The 21,422-nt window shown below is 47.3% G+C and overlaps 1 protein-coding gene and 2 pseudogenes across 4 annotated transcripts in view; 1 reads left to right on the plus strand and 2 right to left on the minus strand.

Annotated features, from left to right (window-relative positions):
- The window catches only part of St6galnac3 (ST6 (alpha-N-acetyl-neuraminyl-2,3-beta-galactosyl-1,3)-N-acetylgalactosaminide alpha-2,6-sialyltransferase 3), a 526,860-nt gene that overhangs the window by 493,691 nt on the left and 11,747 nt on the right, over nt 1–21,422 (minus strand). The gene's annotated exons all lie outside the window — the stretch shown is intronic.
- On the minus strand, nt 1,937–2,401 carry Gm5858 (predicted gene 5858; annotated as a pseudogene).
- On the plus strand, nt 16,947–17,062 carry Gm22206 (annotated as a pseudogene).

Below are 21,422 nucleotides of genomic sequence, written 5' to 3' on the forward strand. Positions count from 1 at the left end.
GAGCTAGGATCCCACCTGGTTGGCCTCAGTGGGGCTTCAAAGGGCCCGCAAATCCCTACAAGCGCCACATAAAACTATGTCATATAAGTTGTGCATTATGCTGGCCACTGTATATAAACAATAACAAGGAAAAGTCAGTGAGGTGACTCAAGGGGTAGAGACACTTGCCACCAGGCCTGATGACCTGAGTTTGATCTCTGAGACCGGCATGGTGGCAGGAGAGAGCTGACTCCCACAAGTTTGTCCTCTGACCCCTAAGAAGCACACAAACATCTTCACACTAAACTAATTAGATTACTAATTAAAGAATAACAAAGATAACCAAAAGCAAAATTTTTCCAAGGGAAAAAAAAAAAAAGCAACCATGTGTCTCTAGAGAGCAGACACGAGTCACGGCTCTCCAGAGAGCAGTGGTTGGGAACGCTGGACAGGGCTCTCCAGAGAGTGGACAGTGGCTAACATTAGACAGGGCTTTCTAGAGTGGACATTGGTTGGAAAGACTGGACAGGACTCTCTAGGCAGTCAGGTCTGGGGATCAGTCTGGTCCACGCTAAGCCTTCTAACCTTACAAATGGAGCAAGTTTCCTACACTTCTGAGCCATGCCATGCCTCGACGAGGTAGGAGGAAACGTGAGCCCGGGGAGAGACCTCACTGGTGCCTGACTGCTGCGGCAGAAGCAGCCCTGGGTCTGACCACAGTGTGCCTCTGAGTTCTTAATTAGCAACAGCTCCAATTATTATTATTCCTAGTGGTTAGTCGGGAAGGAAGTTAGACAGGAAACTGGCTGCATTCATTCAGACTTAAGACATGTTTGCTCCTGCTGCAGACCATCGAGAAAATTCCCTTCCTGACCCTTGAAGCCATCCCAGTTCAGGAATAAGCCGCCAGGAGCCTGTGTGTTTTGTTGTGGCTGCTGTTGCTGTTGCTGTTGTTTTCCAAAAACTAACGACTGGACAGCGTACGACAGTTTGTCACGTGAAGGAGAAAAGAGTAGCTAAGTTCTGGGGAGGACAGCAGGGAATCCTTCAGGGCCTGAGGATGTACATATCTTGGGGAGAGGGAAGGTCACGTCCACTTGCATTTCAGAGTGAATTCTCCCACACACATTTCCCAAACCTGGGAACAGACACTTAGAGGCAAGCTCCCTGTACTATTTATCCACGTCAGCAGGCTCATGGGCAGCACTGATCCAGGCCCCAGCTTTGTGCTGCAATAAATCCGCTCCCTCTGCAAAACTTAACATTCCTCCCACTTGAATTATGGGCTCTTCCATATGCTTAACTAGAGAAGAAAATACTATATTTTATGGCTGTTTCCCACCCCTCCCCCTTACCCCACCAACCGACATGAGCACTTCAGCTCTTGCAGAAGTTGGCTTCACTAGGCCATGGGAGTCACCGACGGGGCTGCGTGGCCTTGAGGCTCTAAACTCAAAGCAAAAGCCTGGAAGTACAGAATGGGAAGGGAGATAGCAAAGACCTCCAAGATCATGTCACAGACTTCTAAGAGTCTTCCTGTCAGTCCCTCTGACACCAACCAAATCCACAGAGAATGATCCACTGATAGCAGCAGCAACAACAACTTTTTCATCTTACAAATCAATAGACTAGTTTCAAAAGAATCCTATTTTGTCTCATTATCATCTCCATTATAATAACAAGTATATATGATTTTATTAACAGTTTGATGTATTCTGATCTAGGTGTTTTATGTATTCTTTTTTTTTTTTTTTTAGAACATCTGAATTTTTTAATCCTTCTTTACAGGTTACCTAGACAACTTTTGATTAAGAAAAATGTAGAGAGTTAGTAACTGCCATAAGCGGACGCCAGTTGGTGGCACGGGTCAATTTCCACAGAGTCCTGCTTTGCGAGGTGTCTGAATTCACTGCTCGGGGTCTCTGCTCAAACTTGCTGGAATCACTCATGGCAGATTTTAGTCCACAGGTCGCTTTCCCCCATATTTCTTTGTAAACTCTTCAGCATTCTTACAGAATTTTTTACGGTCCTTAGAGTATTCTTCAGCTAGGTCAGCCCGGAGTGGGTGCTCAGGCTGGGGGTCATTCGCCAGTGCTGTGAGGGACTGGATTACTTGGTCAGTCTTGGTGGCTGGCATCCAGTTTTCAGCACTAATGACTGGCAGACAGACCTGCCCCTTCTCATCGATGTTAGGGTGGTAGATCTTTGTTTTAAATGTGATCTTGGGTGGTTTGAATGGATACTCTGCTGCAAAGTTGATTTCAATTCTGAAGGCTCCCTTATCATATGGAGGGTTGTCAGGAACAATAAGCCCTTGCCAAGTCAATAAATTAGCTCCATCAACCTGGATGTTACGGAAGTTTTTCATTCCACATTTGCGGATCTCTTCAAGCTCCTTCATCAGCCTCCTGCTGGCCGCCATCTTGGATCTGGTGCTGCTCATTTTATGTATTCTTAGAGATGTATTTTCATTTTTAATTATGTGTTTTTGTGTGGAGATGTGTGCACAAATAACATGTAGGAAGAGGTGGTACCCAAGGAGTCTAGAAGAGGATGCTGGATCCTCTGGAATGCACGTGCAGGCATTTGGACAATCCTGTGTGATGCTGGTAACCAAACCCAGTTCCTCACAAAAGCAGTATGTGCCCATGACTGCTGAAGCATCTCTTCAGCCCCCTGTACATATGGGTGCCCCACTGCTGTGTCTGACTAACAGACTGCAGAGTGTGTCTGTGACTGCAGAGTGGGCTGGACCTCAGCTTAGAAACCTGCCTGATACCACATCCAGGACCAGCAAGCCACGGAACAGACCTGTCACACAGAAGGGCTCTGACTCCAAAGCATTCTCCTTCTAAGTTCCCTAGCCTGGGGACTGAATTTTCTAAGTCATGTGAAGAATTGCCTACCATCAAAGAGAGCTAATCTTCTGAGAAAAAAACAAAGAACAAAAGGAGAATAATTTGAGGTGGTATTTGTACAATAATTTTAGGAACGTAAGAGCAGATGATAATGGCAGGCAGCAGCAATCCAGCACGTCCTTTATGGCCCATTAGTACATGCCTGGAGTGGTCAAGGCTGTGCCTCTCACTCCGGGCAAGTACTAATGGCCAATAAAGCTCACCTCGTCATGTCTTAATGCCATATTATATCAGAGCTCTGGTAATGGAACGAGTGTTATCAGACAGAAGTGGAAACTGGGTAAGCAGGCCAGGTAAGGAGGAGGAAGGCTGAAGGGTGTGGGCAGCCATGAGCTGGGACTCTGCCAAGGCCTGCTAGACAGCAGTGCAATCCACTTGGGGTCACTCTCCCCACCTGCACTGGGATACTATGATGAGACTTTTCCCAAGCTCTGAGAGGCTGAACTGTTTCTGAAAATTCACTTTCTCTCCATAGCAGCTCAAGGAACCCGAACCCAGTGGCCAGGGCACCTTGATATAGAAGCAGCAGCCATATGTGATTCTGGAAGCAACAGAGGCTGGGAGCCGAGACACAGTCCTACTCTATAATGAAGGAAGTAGCACTTGAAGACAATGCAGAGCTCTGACACTGAAGAACTTCAACTGTACCGCTGATTGTATCTGGACAATGGTGTGTAGATATACATCGGTTCTCAAGCTGTGGGTCAGGACCCCTTGGAATTTTGAATGACTCTTTCACAGGGATCACCTAGAACCATCTTTAAAAAAAAACCCACAAATATGTACACTGTGACTCATGATAGTATGAAGTAGCAACGAAAATAATTTTATGGCTGGGTGTCATCACGACATGAAGAACTATATTAAAAGGTTGCAATGTGTCAAAGGGAAGGCTGAGAACCTGCTGGGCCAGAGCACCAGCAAGCACATGAAAAGGTGAGAACACGTAAGCAAAGACCAGAGAGAACAGGTGGGAACAAGCACATGGGCCTCAGACATGGGAAAACATCAGACATGGGCATTTTGTTCAGAGGCTTCTATCTATGGGAAGATAAAATGACAGGGTTAGAATCCCAACACAGGATGGTTTAGCAGGTGGAACCATGATGAAAAATAAAAATCTGTTCATACTCTTGTGTTTGGAATCTATGACCTATGATGTCATAGATTTATGATCTATGTGGCAAAAGAACACACAATGTATAACATATAATTCTTGTGTGTGTGTGTGTGTGTGTGTGTGTGTGTGTGTGTGTGTGTGTGTCAGAGAGACAGAGAGAGAGCGCAAGCACACTAAGAGGGGGAGCTTATCTCGCATTACCAAGGCAACCCTGAATATAGCCACATGTATCCTTGTAAGAGAGGGGTGCTACAGGTGTCTCAGTGGTTAAGAATGCTTCCTACTCTTACAGAGAACCCAAGTTTGGCTCCCAGTATCCATACTGGGTGGCTCACAACCATCTGTAACTTCAGCTCCAGAGAATACAATGCCAGAGTCACCTGTAGACACAAGCACATAAGGCACACAGGCACACATAAATGAAAGTAAAATAAAGCGTAAAATAAAAATAGTAAGAGAGGCAAGAGAGACGTCTTGAGGCAGATGCATGGAAGAAAAGGCAATGAGGAGACTGGATACCTTGCCTTGCTGGGCCTTAATCCATATTATGCCATCATTTTGGCCATGCAACCACCAGAAGCTGGACAAGAGAGAATGAGGTGTTCCTTTTAAGCCTCCAGAAGGAGCATGGTGGCTAACACTCTACCACGTACCCACTACAATCAGGAGAAGGCTTATTTCTGCTGCTGAAGCCACCTAGACTTTGTCATCTGGTGACATTGTTCCTATGAAATATAAATGAGGAACTCAAACACAGTCAAATGCCAGCTTCAGACCTAAACCCTGCTCACTAAAACAACCCACCTAATAGACGGTTTTAACAGTAACAGAACAGGCATAGTAGAAGCAGGAATGGGGAACCAGGAGAAAATAAAGAAGACACAAGAAGACAAAACATGGGAGACTAAACGGGGTAAGACATGGTGAGAAGGCTTGACACACGTGTAATTACAGCCCAAGGTGAGCAGCAGTATGTACAGACAACGCAGCCTTTGACAAGATAAGAGCTCAGGACTCTCCAAAGTCAAAGAAAGCCATCAAGCCTCAGTCGGAGGCACTGAGACACCGAACCCAGATCCCCAAGCAGGATCCATAAAAAAAAAAAAAGTTTACTTCATATAGCACATTATACTAAAACTGCTAAAACAACAAAGAGAAACTCCGGAAAGCAGCCCAAGGGCACAAAAATTATATTTTAGCTAACTTACCAACAGAAATCAGAAATCCAGAAGAAAGTACAGAACCCTCAAAGTGTTAAATAATAATAATAATAATAATAACCTCAAATTCCATGTCCGGAGAGAATGTAGGGATGACAACGGTGACATAAAGCGTTTCAGACAAACAAGAAGCAAAAGGGCACACAGTCAGCAGACCTCCAACAAGGACGATGCCAAGGAGTGCTCTGTAGGCAGAAAAGAAAGTCCTCCCAGATAGATCAACTGCAGATGAAATTGCAAACAAAGGAAAGGCTGCCCTTAAGAATAAATTACAATGTATCCTGTTTGAGAAAGTCAGCTGCCGGCAGCGTCTGGAAAGCATTGGATCAAACAGATAATCACCCGTGAGGCACGAGGATTGTCAGGGGATTAGGAGAACGAGGAGATGAAGGGACACTGTACAGGCAGGCTGGGGCTGGGAGACCACTCTCTGGGAAGCTATCGCTGGATTCTATAGAATGTGCAGCAACAAGAGGCAATGGAGGAGCTGGAGGTTGTGATGTGTTAATTTGATGCCATCAAGTGTCACAGACCCACCATTCTGGTAAGGGCTGTTGGTAGCCAGAGGTCTTGCTTGTCTCGAGTTAGAGTGTATATGGCAGTGGTTTCCTTCAGGTGCAAGAAGGGCGGAGACCTGGATAAGAGCAGGTGCTCTCTGGGCCATCAATAATGTCCCATCCCGAACTGGATAGATGACAGCTGGTCACAGATGGGTCACTTGTGCTTGGTCACCGGGTATTTCAAGGCCCCTGCCCTTCTCTTTAAAATACATATAAAGTAAGTAAACAGGTTCACCGAGCAAAGGGCCCGGTGGCCAATGAAGAGACTGAAGCTACGCGCACACAGTGTTTTCACATCAATATTCCAAGTCAAGTCATCAGAAAGGCCTTCAGGAGCTAATTTCTAACCTCCCAAAGCAGCGAGACAAACGCAACAAGCTGCGGAGAAGGTGCGAAGCCGAAACCTGAAGCCAGAGCATTTTCTTTTCCCTGTGAGGTTTGCCAGATTCATAAGAACTACTTTCAGCAGGAAGATCATGGTTCAGCTCTACCTCCCTCCCGGAAGACAGAAAATGAGTTGCCCTCAGCAGACATTAACAACTCTATCCGCTTCCCTCCAGAGAAAACTGTTGCCTTCCTTCCATTGTCTCTGCAAGTTGGTAGCCTCAGGCATGAGTCAGGAAAAAGGGACATCCCACTGTCCGCCAGCCTAGGTGATGGTTACCTAGAGAAACAAGCCCTCCATCAGCAGCCCCAGCAACTCCCATCTGGCCCTGACTCTATGGACTGTTGGGCATCACTACCGCAGGAGAGTAGGTGAAACGTCAGACAACTCAACCAAGGCCAGCCATGGTTTGATTGTGTCAGAGTGTCACCAGGGCAAATCTCAGGGTGCTGTGGCAAAGGCTAATACATTTACAATACGCTCAATTTCATTCAGCCTGGAGGAGAATGAAAGATTGGAAGCAAGGGTGGGTGGAGAGGAAAACACTGAGAGGAGAGACCAAATACATTCAGCCTGCTTCTCCTCCACTCAACCCTGGAGGACCAGTGCCTTCCCATCTGGCACAGGAGGAAGCAGCCAGTAAGCATCTGCCACAGGGCACGTGCTCGAGAGGGGGTCTGTCAGTCTTCATCACACAATAGTGCTTGCTAGGAGACAGCTTTGTCTTCACTTCCCAAGTGGAACCTGAGGTTTAGCAATGAGTCCGGAGTGCTGGCTCATATCTCTGGTGCCAATACTTGAGGAGCCAGGGCAGAAAGACTGCAGAGAGTCTGAAGCCAGCTAGAGCTGCCTAGTGAGTGCTAGGGCCACTTGGGCTACTATGGAGTAAGACTGTCTTAAAAAGTCAGGAAAGGGGGTGGGATGCAGGGAGGGAGAGATGAAGGGAGAAGGGAAGATGGGAGAAAGGGAGAGAAGGAGAGGAGGCAGATAGTTGGTGGAATATGTGAGCGCTCCAAACTCAGCAATCTCAGGAGGGCTTCCATAAACAGACCAATTTTTTTTCTCCCGCCCACACTCTTGTTGACCTTTGCAACGAGTTGGCAATTTTCCTAAAATACCTAATTAGCCACTGGCTTCCTAGACTTCCCCAGCCATGAAATGATTCGCTACGGCAAGCTGCAGGAGCCATGAGAAAAAGCAAAGTAAGTACCTGTAGGTTCTTTTCACTCAGAATGGTTTCACCAAGGCTGGGCGTGGTGGCACATGCCTTTAATCCCAGCACTAGGGAGGCAGAGGCAGGCGGACTTCTGAGTTCGAGGCCAGCCTGGTCTACAGAGTGAGTTCCAGGACAGCCAGGGCTACACAGAGAAACCCTGTCTCGAAAAAACAAAAAAACAAAAAAAAATAAAAAATAAATAAAAGAATGGTTTCACCAAACCATCATCTTACTGCATCCTGCCTCTGCCTGTGCACCAGACAGGATCACCATGCCAACCTACCCCTGAGGTTGACTGGAGTTTGTGTGTGCTCCACCCCAGATCCTAAGGGTATCCACTCTGAGCATCCAGGACTCCACTTTACAGCCTGACGGCAGCCCCTCATTGCCTCATTGTCACATATACACATAATGACACTCCTAGGTAGGTAACTGGGTGACCAGGGCCACATAGGCATTTATCACGCAGGGACTGGGATCAAAGGAGGTTGGTTTGGGGAGTGACATCCATGATAGGTGGGTACTGGTGGATAAGGGAAGACTAAGAGTCTGTTCAGAACAAAAGTGACAACTGCCTTATCGGCCCAGAGGACAGTACTTAAGGGAGGTGGAGAGAGATGCCACTGTGGAGACCTTGGAGGGTAGCAAACCCAACTGGGTCCCCTTCTACATAAGCAATCTTTACAAATGTGAAATATGGGCCCTGGGGTGCAGCTCAGTGGTAGACTTGCCTAGCATCTCTGAGATGCTGGGTTCAATCCACAGTGCTTCATAACCCCTGTGGTACTCCATTCTGGTACCCCCAGCTCTTGGAAGATGGAAGTAGGAAGCAGAAGTCCAAGGCCATCTTTGGCTACATCAAGAGTTGGATACCCTTATAAGCTACACAAGATATAGAAGGAAGCAAGGATGGACAGACATTGTTTCCTCATTCAAATTACTTTGGTCCAAGGAGCAACTGTAGCATGGCCAAATGAAACAGACCTTAGATCCAGACTTCCCAGGTTCCCAGCCCTGGCTCTGAAACACACGAGTCATCTGACCTCAGGCAACTAAGGAACGTCTCTGTCTTAATTACACTCTTTGCTAATGGATATAGTAACTCACCAACTCTAGAGGGCGACTGGAAAATGAAGGGGAAAGAGGCTCTACAGTGCCTAGAACCCCAGGAAGACTCTACTACAGTTAGCTCCCAAGGTTGCACGGCCTCTGATACCTTGAGATTTGATTCAGAGGCTGTGACATAGCACACAGTATTTAGTTCCTGCTCACTCTGGACCACCATCCCCCAACACTTGACCCAGGATGGAATACTTACATGTCACTCATGCTGCCCGTGACCTCTCACCTCTAGGCTTTTGTTCTCAGCATTGGCCCCTTCTCTTAGAACATGCTTTCCCATGCTCTGGAATTCCATGGCACCCCTTAGATCCCCTTATGAACTATTTTCCTCATGTCCTAAGACCAGCCCCGCTTTCATCAGAATTCCTGTGGCCCAAAGGAAGATGGGCCACAAAGAAAAGTAAGTCTGCCCTCAACTCCTATGAACTCTTTGTAGCCATGGATCTCAGACAGACAAATGTATAATGTGCGAAGTCCATCCCAAGGAGGAGCCTCAAAGGGAGACAGCTCGAGGCAACAGCTTGTACCCAGCTTCCACGGCATCACCAATGAAGAACAATCAGCTCACTGGAAGTAGTCATGACAGCAGATTGCAGCTTTGGGCTCCCAAAGGCAGAACTTGGAAGGTAAAACTGTGGAGGAAACAAACGGAATGTGATGCTCGCAGGTCCCTTCAGCTGTCACTAGGGTGGCTGGACTGAGAAAAGCTTATAGAATTGTCCCGTCAGTGAGGAGTTAGACGCTGACTTTAGGCAGAAAGCAGTGGAACCCCGACAACTTCTCCTGCATCTGCTGCTTCCTTCCCATCTCCAGTGCAAAGATAACGTTTATGATAAACAGATGTGTCTTGAAGTGCTGGATAGTGTTTCTCTCACAATCATGCCGGTTTCCTTGCTCCGGCTTACCCCTTGAGAGTTCTCTGGACCTGCTGGCCTCTGCCTCTTCACAGAGCATGCTCAGGAAACTGGTTTGAGGATGGACCTCTGCTGGCAGGGTGCTTGCCCAGCATGCACAAAGCCTGGGGTTCAAGCCCCAGCATCACATGCAGCAAACTCAGCAGCTCACGCTTGTAACCCTAGCTCTGGGGGAGCAGGCAGGGTCATCAGAAGTTCAAGGTCATTCTAGGCTATAAGGAAAATTCAAGGCCCGGATGGATACAGATAAATGAGACCTTGGCCCCCTCAAAACATGGAATAAAGGGAGGGAGGGGGAAGGAAGGGAAAGACGGAGAGAGGGAGGGAGAAGAGGGGAAGGAAGGAAGGAGAGAGAGGAGAAGGAAGGAGGGAGAAGAAGGGAGGGAAGGAGAGAGAAGGGGAGGGAAGAGAGAAAGAAAATTAGTTTTCTGTTTTCAGTCAAAGCTAAGCCCTGGGCAGCACAGGCGCTCACCACAGCCCATGGAAGAACAGCTCCTACCTACATGCTTGAAACCCCCTTGCTGAAACCCTCTTCCGTCTCTCTGTATCCCACTTTACAACAAACCATGAAAAGCTAAGAGGCAGTTCCTCATAAAACTGTCCATAAAGCTGTGTGTGGTAATTAAGCCCCACAGTCCTCAGCACACACGGCGCTCAGTGGCACTGGCTTGGGGACTCACTTTTCTTTACAGCTTTTGGGGCTCATTTTCTCCCCGCTTTCTGCCACTAAAGTACAAAACAAATCCCCTACAACACTTCCACTGTATTTCCATCTATTGCCAAGCTGCTGTCATTGACCACAGCCATCGTCTCCAGTCGTCAGTTCTTCACTTTTGCCACCTTACAGAGGTGACTGAGACACGTGTGTGTTGGCCCAAGGAAGCTCAGATTCTAAGCGCCACCCATACAGTTCCAAGGCATTACTCTCTCTCCTGCAAGGGGGCAGGACAGCGTTTATTTCAGAGTCAAATAAGAGGGACTGCAGCCTGGGAACACAGACTTGTCCCAAATTTTGTTTTCTAACGTGGTAGCAGTTTAATGATGTTTTCATAGTAACAGAACAAAGAAAGCCACAAATCAAAGCCTTTTCTTTTTGGTTCGCTGGACAGGCCGTGAAAGGAAAGCAGGCAATCAGCTGATGGGTGACAGCCTTTTTTGGTTAGTGGGAACTAGGTGTCTGCACATTCCAGGAGACTGACCTAATGAACACGGGCTGTAGCTCCTCTAATGAACACAGGCTGTTAGCTCATATCCTCCTCCTCCTCACACACAAGGGCAACAAACGGCTAACAAGAGGGTTCACAGTGGCCCCAGGTAAATCCCAACTTCAACACAGTGATGAACATTCTAATACGTTAATCTTATTAGACCGCCTTCTAGACGGTCAGTGCAAGGCTCTGGGTTTTTTTACAGAAAGGTTCATTCTAAGAACTTAACAAAGTTCAAACCGCCCAGGTCTGAAGGAAGACCCCAAGGAGAAGACACTCGGAACAGATAGGAGGGAAGTGGAACCCTCTAAGTTAGGCCTCCAGGCTGAGTGACTGCGGATGCGCACAGAGGCAAGACCGACAATGTGATTTGTGTCATTTGATGGAAAGTGAAAATAATTCAAGTCATCTTGTTCAATATGATGACGAAATTACAGGCAGGGTTTCTGTGAGAATAAGAGATTGGCTTAGGGACAAGCAAGCTGCTGATCAGAGCACCTGGAGGCTGGGGGTGGAGTCAGTCCTTGCCTAGAATGCACGGTGCCCCAGCATGTGTGACACTTAGCATACAGGATGTCCTAGCATGGGTCATGCCTCAGCATGCACAACACCCAGTATGCATGCTGCCCCAGGTTTGAGACCCAACACCAAGATGGAAACACAATCAGGCATCCAGTGCAGCAGAAATATGTGAGCTTTGGCCATTAATTTTTAAAAGTCACGCCATGAAACTTAATAACTATACATTAATATACAATTACAAAACCACTCTTCGCTTTGCCAAGGGATCGAATACACAATCTTCTAGGTAACAAATTCTCTCACTCAATTCTGAGTGACTTTATAAAAGACTAGTGCTCTTCTTTTCACTAACGTGAATGCATTGGGTAAAACAGATTGAAGAAAGAAAGAAAGAAAGAAAGAAAGAAAGAAAGAAAGAAAGAAAGAGGGAGGGAGGGAGGGAGGGAGGGAGGGAGGGAAAGAGAGAGAGAGAAAGAGAGAGAGAAAGAAAGAAAGAAAGAAAGAAAGAAAGAAAGAAAGAAAGAAAGGAGAGAAGGAGAAAGAAAAAGATGGAGATGATAGATGATGATAGATAGACAGACAGACAGACAGATAAGAGACTGACTTCAAACAAATAATCCGAAACAGTTTTAATTGAAGTCTATAAGGAAAGGCTCTCTTTCTCTCTGTATCCCTGTCTGTCTGTCTGTCTGTCTGTCTCTGTCTCTCTCTCTCTGTCTCTCTGTCTCTCTCTCTCTCTCTCTCTCTCTCTCACACACACACACACACACACACACACACACACACACACACACACCAGCCACTGTAGCTGGCTATGGGAGAGTTCTCAGCCTTAAGCCAGAAGAGTGGGAAGTAGGTGCTGAACCAGGGCTTTGCAGTCAGAATTAAGTGGTTTTCTGGTTCTAGATGCCTCAACCCTTTGACTTCCAAAGGTTACCCTAAGTTGTCATTTTCCTCATTATAAATCCAAACTCATGGGGATGTAGTATTATAAACAGACCCACAAGTTCTTCTTATAACTTTTACTGAGGGATGTGTGTGTGTGTGTGTGTGTGTGTGTGTGTGTGTGTGTGTGTCTGTGTACGCACACACACACATACATACATTCCAGAGCAGTGATTAGATGGTCACCTGGCCATATTACCACTCAACAAATAGCTACGCTGTGGGCAACAATCCAGAAATGCACTCCAAGTCACTGCTGGAAAACAAACAGACAATGAATGTCCACTGGGCCAGCAGGACCTCCATCCTCAGAAGTCACACCTTCAGATTATGAACACTGGCTACGTCACTCCATCAGAAGGAAACTCATCTGAGCCACCAAGCATCCAACAATATAAAGTACAACATCCAAATCTGGGGTTGCCCTCACTAAGCGAAATTCTCACTACAGGCATTAATAGTTTTTGTTGCTCAGAAATTTTGCTTGTATTAGCGTCAGGCACAGGGGTGTGTTTGTTCATCCCTATTTCAGACCCACTTACTGCTTACACAGACAGAGGGTAAAACAGTCCAAACCGCCATCCTAGATCAAAGAGCATGTACCTCAAATGTACCAGGCTGCAGGCTAGAGAGATGCTCGGGGCTTGAGAGCACTGACTGCTCTGCCAGAGAAGTGGGGATTCTATTCCTAGCACCCACATAGTGGCTAACAAACATCTGGAACTCCAGATCCACAAGATTCACTGCAGCCTCTGGCCTCCAAGGGCACTGCACGCAAGTAGTGCACAGACATCCATGCAAGCAAAATGCCCGTTCACCGTGTGGTGTGTGTGTGTGTGTGTGTGTGTGTGTGTGTGTGCGCGTGTGAGTGTGTGTGAGTATGTGTGAGTATGTGTGTGCGTGTGTGTGAGTGTGTGTATGTGTGAGTATGTGTGCGTGTGTGTGTGTGTGTATGTGTGTGTGCGTGTGAGTGTGTGTATGTGTGAGTATGTGTGCATGTGTGTGTGTGTATGTGTGTGTGCGTGTGAGTGTGTGTATGTGTGAGTATGTGTGCGTGTGTGTGTGTGTGTGTATGTGTGTGTGTGTGTGAGTATGTGTGCGTGTGTGTGTGTGTGTGCGCGTGTGAGTGTGTGTGAGTATGTGTGTGCGTGTGTGTGTGTATGTGTGAGTATGTGTGCGCGTGTGTGTGTATGTGTGTGTGCGTGTGAGTGTGAGTGTGTGTGAGTATGTGTGAGTATGTGTGTGTGTGTATGTGTGTGCGTGTGAGTGTGTGTGAGTGTGTGTGAGTATGTGTGCGTGTGTGTGTGTGTGTGTGAGTGTGTGTATGTGTGAGTATGTGTGCATGTGTGTGTGTGTGTGTGTGTGTATGTGTGTGTGCGTGTGAGTGTGTGTATGTGTGAGTATGTGTGCGTGTGCGTGTGCCTGTGTGCGTGTGCGTGTGCGTGTGTGTGTGTGTGCGTGTGTGTGTGTGTGTGTGTGTGTGTGTATAGTCAGCCTGCACCACACCAGGAAGGGGTGCCAGGACCATGCTCTCATTGACACCTTTCTGGTGGAAATCTGCCTGGAAATCACTGGTGCTGCCACAGTTGACTTCTGAGTACAAAGAAGAAATGTGATCACAAATGCCCCAAAGCTGTAAAACAACAGTAAGATGCTGACCGTCTGTCCCCGAGCAGAACTGCTTAAGGTGGCTCAAATGTGTTCAATTACCCATGAGGTCAACTTCAAACTCTTTGAACCCACCCACCCTCCCACCAGTCCTGGAATCTAGACTAAACAGCCACTGAGGCTTACTATAATTTTATACAAATGACATGTTTTAAGTGAATAACTTGAAAGAACCCACAGTAGCTGGCTCAGAGGGAGTATGAGACTGAATGCCTTTAAGAGCATGGACAGAAAGACAGGGGCCATGCAGGGCAGTAGAGTTATGATTAAAAAAAAAAAAAAAGACTGCAGTCCACCCCAAGGAAGAGAGCCACTGATCCAGGAGTGGAAATTAGAGACTTTTATCTACATCTTTAAAGTCTCTTCAAGCTCCGTGCTGAGTAGAGACACAGGATGTGAGAACAGTTTGTCACCCAGCACAGCCATCCCGACAACTCTACCTGAGAATGTTCATGCCTGTCCTCAGTGCCAGGCCAAGCTCAGCCAAGCACTGTATGTAAACTAAACAAACCACCTTTCTAAGGAGCATACACTGGAAGCCTTCACATCAAATCAGAGCCCAAACTATTCCTCCGTGTGTTTAACGCTCGGCTTACTCCAACCCAAATTGTCTCAAGTTTCTTCAGTGTCTATCAACATTTAGTTCATCTCAGTTGCTCCGTATCATTCTCCTCTCTACAGATGCTGTAACAGGCCTTCAGACTTCAGCACAACTGATGCCATGATAGAAAGACCATTCAGGCCCTGGAACCCAGCGTGTGGGCAGCAACATCTGCCAAAATGTGAATCTATCAAAGTCTATAGTTCTGGGAAATCCCTAAGTGTTCTCTAATCATGCTTTTGGGTTTCCGTAATGCCCGTTCACTCTGGCTAAGTCTTCCTGCTGGCTGAAGTGTGTCAACCCAAGATGTGTTCTTTCTGCTTAAAAGCTCTCCACCCCCGAGAAAGGCTTGCAACCACTGAACACCCAGGGTAGCCTCCGGCCGGCTAATAAAGACATTCCACTGGCTTGAATCTGTGTCCAGGTCATCTTCTCTGGTGGATAGTTCACAGAAACATGAAATGCAAATGGTTAAGGCAAATCCGTTTGGGTCAGAGAAACCTGAGGCTGAGTCTGTCTCTCTACTCACTAAAGAGAATGTCTGAGCTTCCTGGACACTGGCGTCTGACTGTAGAATGGAAATGTGTTTTCCTCAGGGAGAGGCTGTGATATCTCACCACCATTTTAGCTCACCTCTGGGCAGTTTGTGAGGTTACTCCACAGAAGGATTGGCTAAAGGAGGAGGACCCTCCCTGGAGAGCTCAGAGTCTTCCTGAACCAGCCCTGTTGTTAGTAGATCCTAAAAGCAGAACTTGCCCATCTGCCTGCCTGCCCCCCTCCTGCCTTCTTGTTGATGTGTCTGCCTTGTTGGCACCATCTTTCCTTGACATCAGCAGCCCTGTTTCTTCAGCCATGCAGTGTTAACAGAAGACCAGAGGCTCTCCAAGAACCCTCCTGGGCTTCAGCATTGCAGAGCCTTCTGGCCTGGTGGGCTGAACAGTTCCTAGTCTCAGCCTCCTCAGTCAATGTCATGGAAGTCAACCTCAAAACAATCCCCTCTGCAATATATATTCAGTCTCCATCTATTGATTTTGCTTCTCTAGAGAACCCTAATACACCTGCCATATAGTAGGTGGATAATAAATACTAGCTACTTCAAGGGCAATAATGCTGTCCTTCCAGGCAGGGCTCAAGGACAGTTGCCCAGTATCCTCCCTAAAAGCAGCACTGTCAACTCAACAGGAGAGTTAGAGCCACCAAGCAGCTGAGAGTCTCGAGTCCCGAGAGGCAGCTGAGAGTCTTGAGTCCCGAGAGGCTGATCCACCTAACTTGGGATCCGGTGAACGTTACGATCCCCGCAGTGAGTGGGGACTCCTTAGTGTGAGGCAGAGCTGGAGCCATGCTTGCCCATGTGCTCAGGCCCAGCCCATTGCCTGTAACACACAATCCCATGCTCTGCACACGCAAGCACATAGGTTAATTTTGTTGTTGTGAAATTTAATTTCAGTGGTGTTCTTTTAGACCTGCTTGTGTCTCTGCTGTGGTGAAATCACGGTTGGGATAAGTCGCTCCCAAATGTGAAGACACTGGCTCGTCCCACAGATGGCGTGCTAGAGCAGACAGTGAGGTAACAGAGGCTTCTCTCTGGCTCAACATTGCTTTGATTTAATAATCTATTTCCACGTTAGTGGCTCCCCATGGCTAGAGGGAAAGTCTACAGTTCATAGAATATGAGAAAGGGATTTGGCACCAAGTATTTCATCTCCTCCAGCAATCCAAGCCAGCTCAGTGCCAGATAACCACATCTACCATGTCCCCAAAAAGTCCTGTTCCTTCAACCCACCTTATCTTCATGCACACCATTCTCCCTGCCTGAAATCCATCCTTCCCATCGTCCCAGTGTCTGAAGGCTCATTTCTCCAGGTGTTAGATACTATGGTGAACTAAAGCCACTATGAATTCTGACCTTTCTGCCTTTAGGCTAAAAAGTACAGAAATAAATATGCATGTGTCCATAAGCTGAGAAAATGCTGAGGGCATTCCTAGACGGGAGTGTCTGGAAGACATGTATCTCATCAGCATGATCAAATGATGGAAGTCTTCATGCTGGTCTTAAAAGATGGGACGAAAGGCCTTCCAGAAGAACCTGAAGCAAGACAGGGCAGACAGGGAATAGCATCTGAGGAGACTACACAGCAAGGAACTGACAAGCAAAGGAGGCAGGCAAGGGTGAGGCTACACAGTAAGGAGGGCAGCATGAACCCGTGTAACCAGGGAATAAAGGACGCGCTCACAAACCCTGCGCAGTGCGGGGAGGCATGTCGACTCTGTGCAGAGCAGAATGGAAAGCCACCTAAGGGTTTTAACAGAGACTGCCATGACCCGATCTTAAAATGTCTCTCCAGCTGTTCTGTGGCACTCCCAGGGCATAACAGGGAAACCCCACCTAAGACCCCTCACCCAGTCAGAATGACCAGGCTGATGCTCAAACGCCATCTTCCCGAGGAAACTAAGTCCAGTGGGTGCAGCCTGCCCTGAGTCCTCACAAGTCTGATCTGACTGGGGACATTCTTTAAAATCTTTCAAGGATGTAAAATCAGCTTGTCTGAAGTTAAAAATCAAGCTACGCCTGCCCCTAGAAGTGTGGCAGGCTTGGCTGCTGTGTCACATGGATGTCAGTAGAGGCTATGTCTATGCTCAGTGTTCTGACCTATGGACATCAGAAGGATTAGAAGCCTAACTCTCCTGGAGAAAATGACCTTAAGATAAACACTAGTCTGGCACCACGGGGGGGGGGGGGGCAGACCATGCCCGAGGTAACTCCTGCCCTTCACCATAATGCACAAGCAGGGCATAGCATTCCTGAGATGGCCCCAGACCCCCAAGAGACTCTGCTCCACTATGAGGAGCGAGTGAGTGGTGGAGAAATGGAAGAGAAAGAGAAACAGAAGGCTGTGGGCATAGTGAAGAGAGGCAAAACTGGAGACTTGAGGGTAGTGAGGAACAGGTGATGCCACCTGGGACCATGGTGGGGTCCTGGCCTGTGGCCTGTGTGTCACCAGAGGCTACATCTGGGTTCAGCAGTGTGGGAGAGCTGGCTCTCCCACTCATCTCTTCTGCCATGCTGTGGAACAGGGAGATACCTTCCCCTGCCCCTTGTCTCTCACTACCTGTGGCAGGAAGGAGACCTGGTCCTTGGAGTCATGACAGCAGGAGAGCCAGCCCTGTCTCTCACTGCTACAGGACTCGGGAGATTGGGCCCTAAATCTCACCTGGGCAGCACAGTAGAGCTGGTCCCAGGGGTGGGCAAGCTGATCCTGAGGGCCTGAGCATGGGAAAGCTGGCCCACAACTTGTCTGCTGTGTGGTGACATGGCAAGGAAGAGATATTCCCAACCCAGGGTGTCAAGGTGGGAGAGCTGGCCCTGCCTCCTATCTTCTGGGCAATGGCATAGAGGAGAGAGAGATGCCATCTTCCCGTCCCTCATCTCCCACCATATACATCAGGCAGGAGAGCTGGCCCCAGGGTCATGAGAGTGGTAGAGCTGGCCCTGGCCCTCACCTACTGCAACACTCAGGAGAGTGTGCCCTGCACCTCACCTGGGCAGCAAGGTAAAACTGGCCTTGGTTGGGGGAAATCGCAGGTGAGCAAGGCCAAGAGCAGGGAGTGGGAGAGCTGGCTGGCTGAGCAGCTCAGACACCTCTCAGTCCCAAATACAGGGCTCTGAATTGACCCTACCCTACCATCTGTCCCATCTATAAACTGCTGGAGTGTGTGGCGGGAAGGGTCTTTCAGGGCAAGGTCTCAGTGTAACAACCGAGTATCTGAGAAGAATCCCAGTGAGGTCCCAGTATTGATAGGATAGCAGAAGCCAGAGACCTTATAGCAGACTAATAAGTCAATGCAGTGAACATTTCCAAGCAAAGTATGGACCTAAGGGCAGAGAAGGGGGGGGGAGAAGGGGGAGGAAGAAGAAGAAGAAGACAAGGAAGAAGATGAAGAAGAAGAAGAAGAAGAAGAAGAAGAGGAGGAGGAGGAGGAGGAGGAGGAGGAGGAAGAAGAAGAAGACAAGGAAGATGAAGAAGAAGAAGAAGAAGAAGAAGAAGAAGAAGAAGAAGAAGAGGAGGAGGAGGAGGAGGAGGAGGGGAGGAGGAGGAGGAGGAGGAGGAGGAGGAAGAAAAGGAAGAAGATGAAGAAGATAGAAGAAGAAGAAGAAGAAGAAGAAGAGGAGGAGGAGGAGGAGGAGGAGGAGGAGGAAGACGAGGAAGAAGAAGACAAGGAAGAAGAAGAAGAAGAAGAAGAAGAAGAAGAAGAAGAAGAAGAAGAAGAAGAAGAAGAAGAAGAAGAAGAAGAAGAAAAAGAAGAAAGCAAGCTGAGCAAGCCACGAGAACCAAGTGAGAAGGCAGCCAGATTTCTGCTCTGTTTGAGTTCCTGTCTTGACTTCCTTTGCTGATGAAAAGTGATAAGGAAGCTTAACCCAGATAAATCCTTTCCTTCCAAACAAAAGTTAACAATGCCTGGCACACCCACAGCTTCTCTGAAGCAGCTTGAACTGATGTTAGCATCTAGAAACTCTAGAACTCTAGAAAGGTAAATCTTCAGAGTGAGAGAATAAGAGACAGACAGACAGACAGACAGACAGAGAGGGAAACAGAGACACAGACACACGCATACACACAGAGAGACAGACAGAGAATGTGTGCATATGTGTACCTGGGTTACATTCAGACACCTGCATTATAGTCTCACCACTGTGACCTTATCCACTATGTCTCGTGTTTCCTTCTCTGTAAAACAGAAGTCCAATACAAATAAAAATGTAACAATGTAACAATACTGTTATTGTTACTAAATAACAATTCCAAGAACTGAAAATAATGCCTGGCCTTCCTGCACACAGTAATGCCTTTAAAAACACCGTGTCATTCCAGGTTCTCAGCTACCTGGCAAAGTGCATAGGGCAAAGAAGGCAAGCATTCTCTAAGACTTGGTCTCTCGGCACATATAAAATAGTTATGAGAAACAGTTTTTTCCTAATAGTTGGACATTAGAATCTATGATATGCATGTCTTACGTGTGACGACCACCCTGTACTGCGTGGTCAGAAAGTGCTTGCTGATGGTGAATGTTATCATTTTATTGTAGGAAGTTACAAATAGGCTTGTCTCTGTAACCTTAAAACTATCTTCTTACTTTTTTTTTCCTCCCTCCCTTCCTTCCTTCCTTCCTCCCTTCCTTCCTTCCTAACAAAGTCTTGTTATGTTGCACAGATTATCCTAGAACTCAATGGGCAACCCAGGCTGCCTCAAACTTATAGCAATTCTCCTGCCTCTGCCTCCTAAGAGCTGAGATGACAGGTGTGCTCTCACCCCAACTTTGCAAAATTATCTCCTAATTTGGATTCAGACCCTAGCTCCTATTTTACTGGTAAAACTGCCTTAGCAGAGCTGACCTCTCCTAGCCTCAATGTCTCCATCCACATGGGATTCACCACTGTGCCTACCTTATGTTTCTACAGAAGCACAAATATTGAAGCCCAACACCATGCAAGCAGACAGTGGGTGTGCCAAGGGAAATAACTTCCCCCAGACAGCATGCTCTCTCATGCTCTCTCGTCTCCTACTTCTCTGCTCTTCTCTCCTCTCATCCATGTGGAAAAAAGTCATGCGTGTATCCTTTTAATATCACGTATGTGTGTATTAGAGCACACGTGGAATAAAATACTGTGAATCTCAACTGTCAGCTCTTGATAGAGAAACCTAAAGGGGTGACCTTTGCATGCTATTTCCTTCTTAAATTAACCTTTTTCAGGTTAGCATACAAAGTAAAGGCTGTTTCTTTTAATAACAGTTTTGATGCCCTTGGTCAAAAATGGAAGAGAAAAAGAGCAAACCGCAAGTCCACCAAAATGCCAGGCATCACACGTAGAAATCTTAGATCAGATCAGGCCAACAGCCAGGCTGCTGCGGAGGTTAACCAGCCTGGTGGAATTGAACAGGCATCAAACCAGCCAAAGAACCACAGGGAAGCCACAGGAACCACAGGAACGGAGAGAGGTGGTCCTCAGCACTGGTGAGAGAGCAGAAGGGAAAGAGGTCTGGTGGTGATGCCTCAGGACCACCCACCTCAGGGGAGAACAGGGCTGAGAAGGGCAGCAAGCAAAGCCAAGTCAGCCTCCTACAGGGAACAGCTGTGAGAAAAAGTGGCATCTTGCAGTGTCACGCACACAAGACCAATTACTCCAGGCACGCACAGGAGTAGCCTGCATTTCTTAGCCAACACCCTTGAACTTTGGAAGATTGTCTTATCTACCTCTTAATAGAGTCCCAAGACCATCCCTACCCCAGCACTGCAAGTGTTCCTTTCAACCTTGAGCTAGTGATACCTGCAACATCTGGATTGAGAAGGGGCACAGGAGCCAGAGGGGCAAGGGCTCATCAGCAAAATGAGCCATAAACGAGGATGTGGAGAAAAAGGAACACTCCTCCATTGTTGGCGGGATTGCAGGCTTGTACAACCACTCTGGAAATCAGTCTGGCGGTTCCTCAGAAAATTGGACATAGTACTACCGGAGGATCCCGCAATACCTCTCCTGGGCATATATCCAAAAGATGTTCCAACCAGTAAGAAGGACACATGCTCCACTATGTTCATAGCAGCCTTATTTATAATAGCCAGAAGCTGGAAAGAACCCAGATGCCCCTCAACAGAGGAATGGATACAGAAAATGTGATACATTTACACAATGGAGTACTACTCAGCTATTAAAAAGAATGGATTTATGAAATTCCTAGGCAAATGGATGGACCTGGAGGGCATCATCCTGAGTGAGGTAACCCAATATCACAAAGGAACTCACACAATATGTACTCACTGATAAGCGGATATTAGCCCAGAAACTTAGGATACCCAAGATATAAGATACAATTTGCTAAACGCATGAAACTCAAGAAGAACGAAGACCAAAGTGTGAACACTTTGTCCCTTCTTAGAATTGGGAACAAAACACCCATGGAAGGAGTTACAGAGACAAATTTTGGAGCTGTGACGAAAGGATGGACCATCTAGAGACTGCCATATCCGGGGATCCATCCCATAATCAGC

The sequence above is a fragment of the Mus musculus genome, chromosome 3, assembly GCF_000001635.26.
Source record: "Mus musculus strain C57BL/6J chromosome 3, GRCm38.p6 C57BL/6J".
Taxonomy (NCBI): Eukaryota; Metazoa; Chordata; class Mammalia; order Rodentia; family Muridae; genus Mus; species Mus musculus.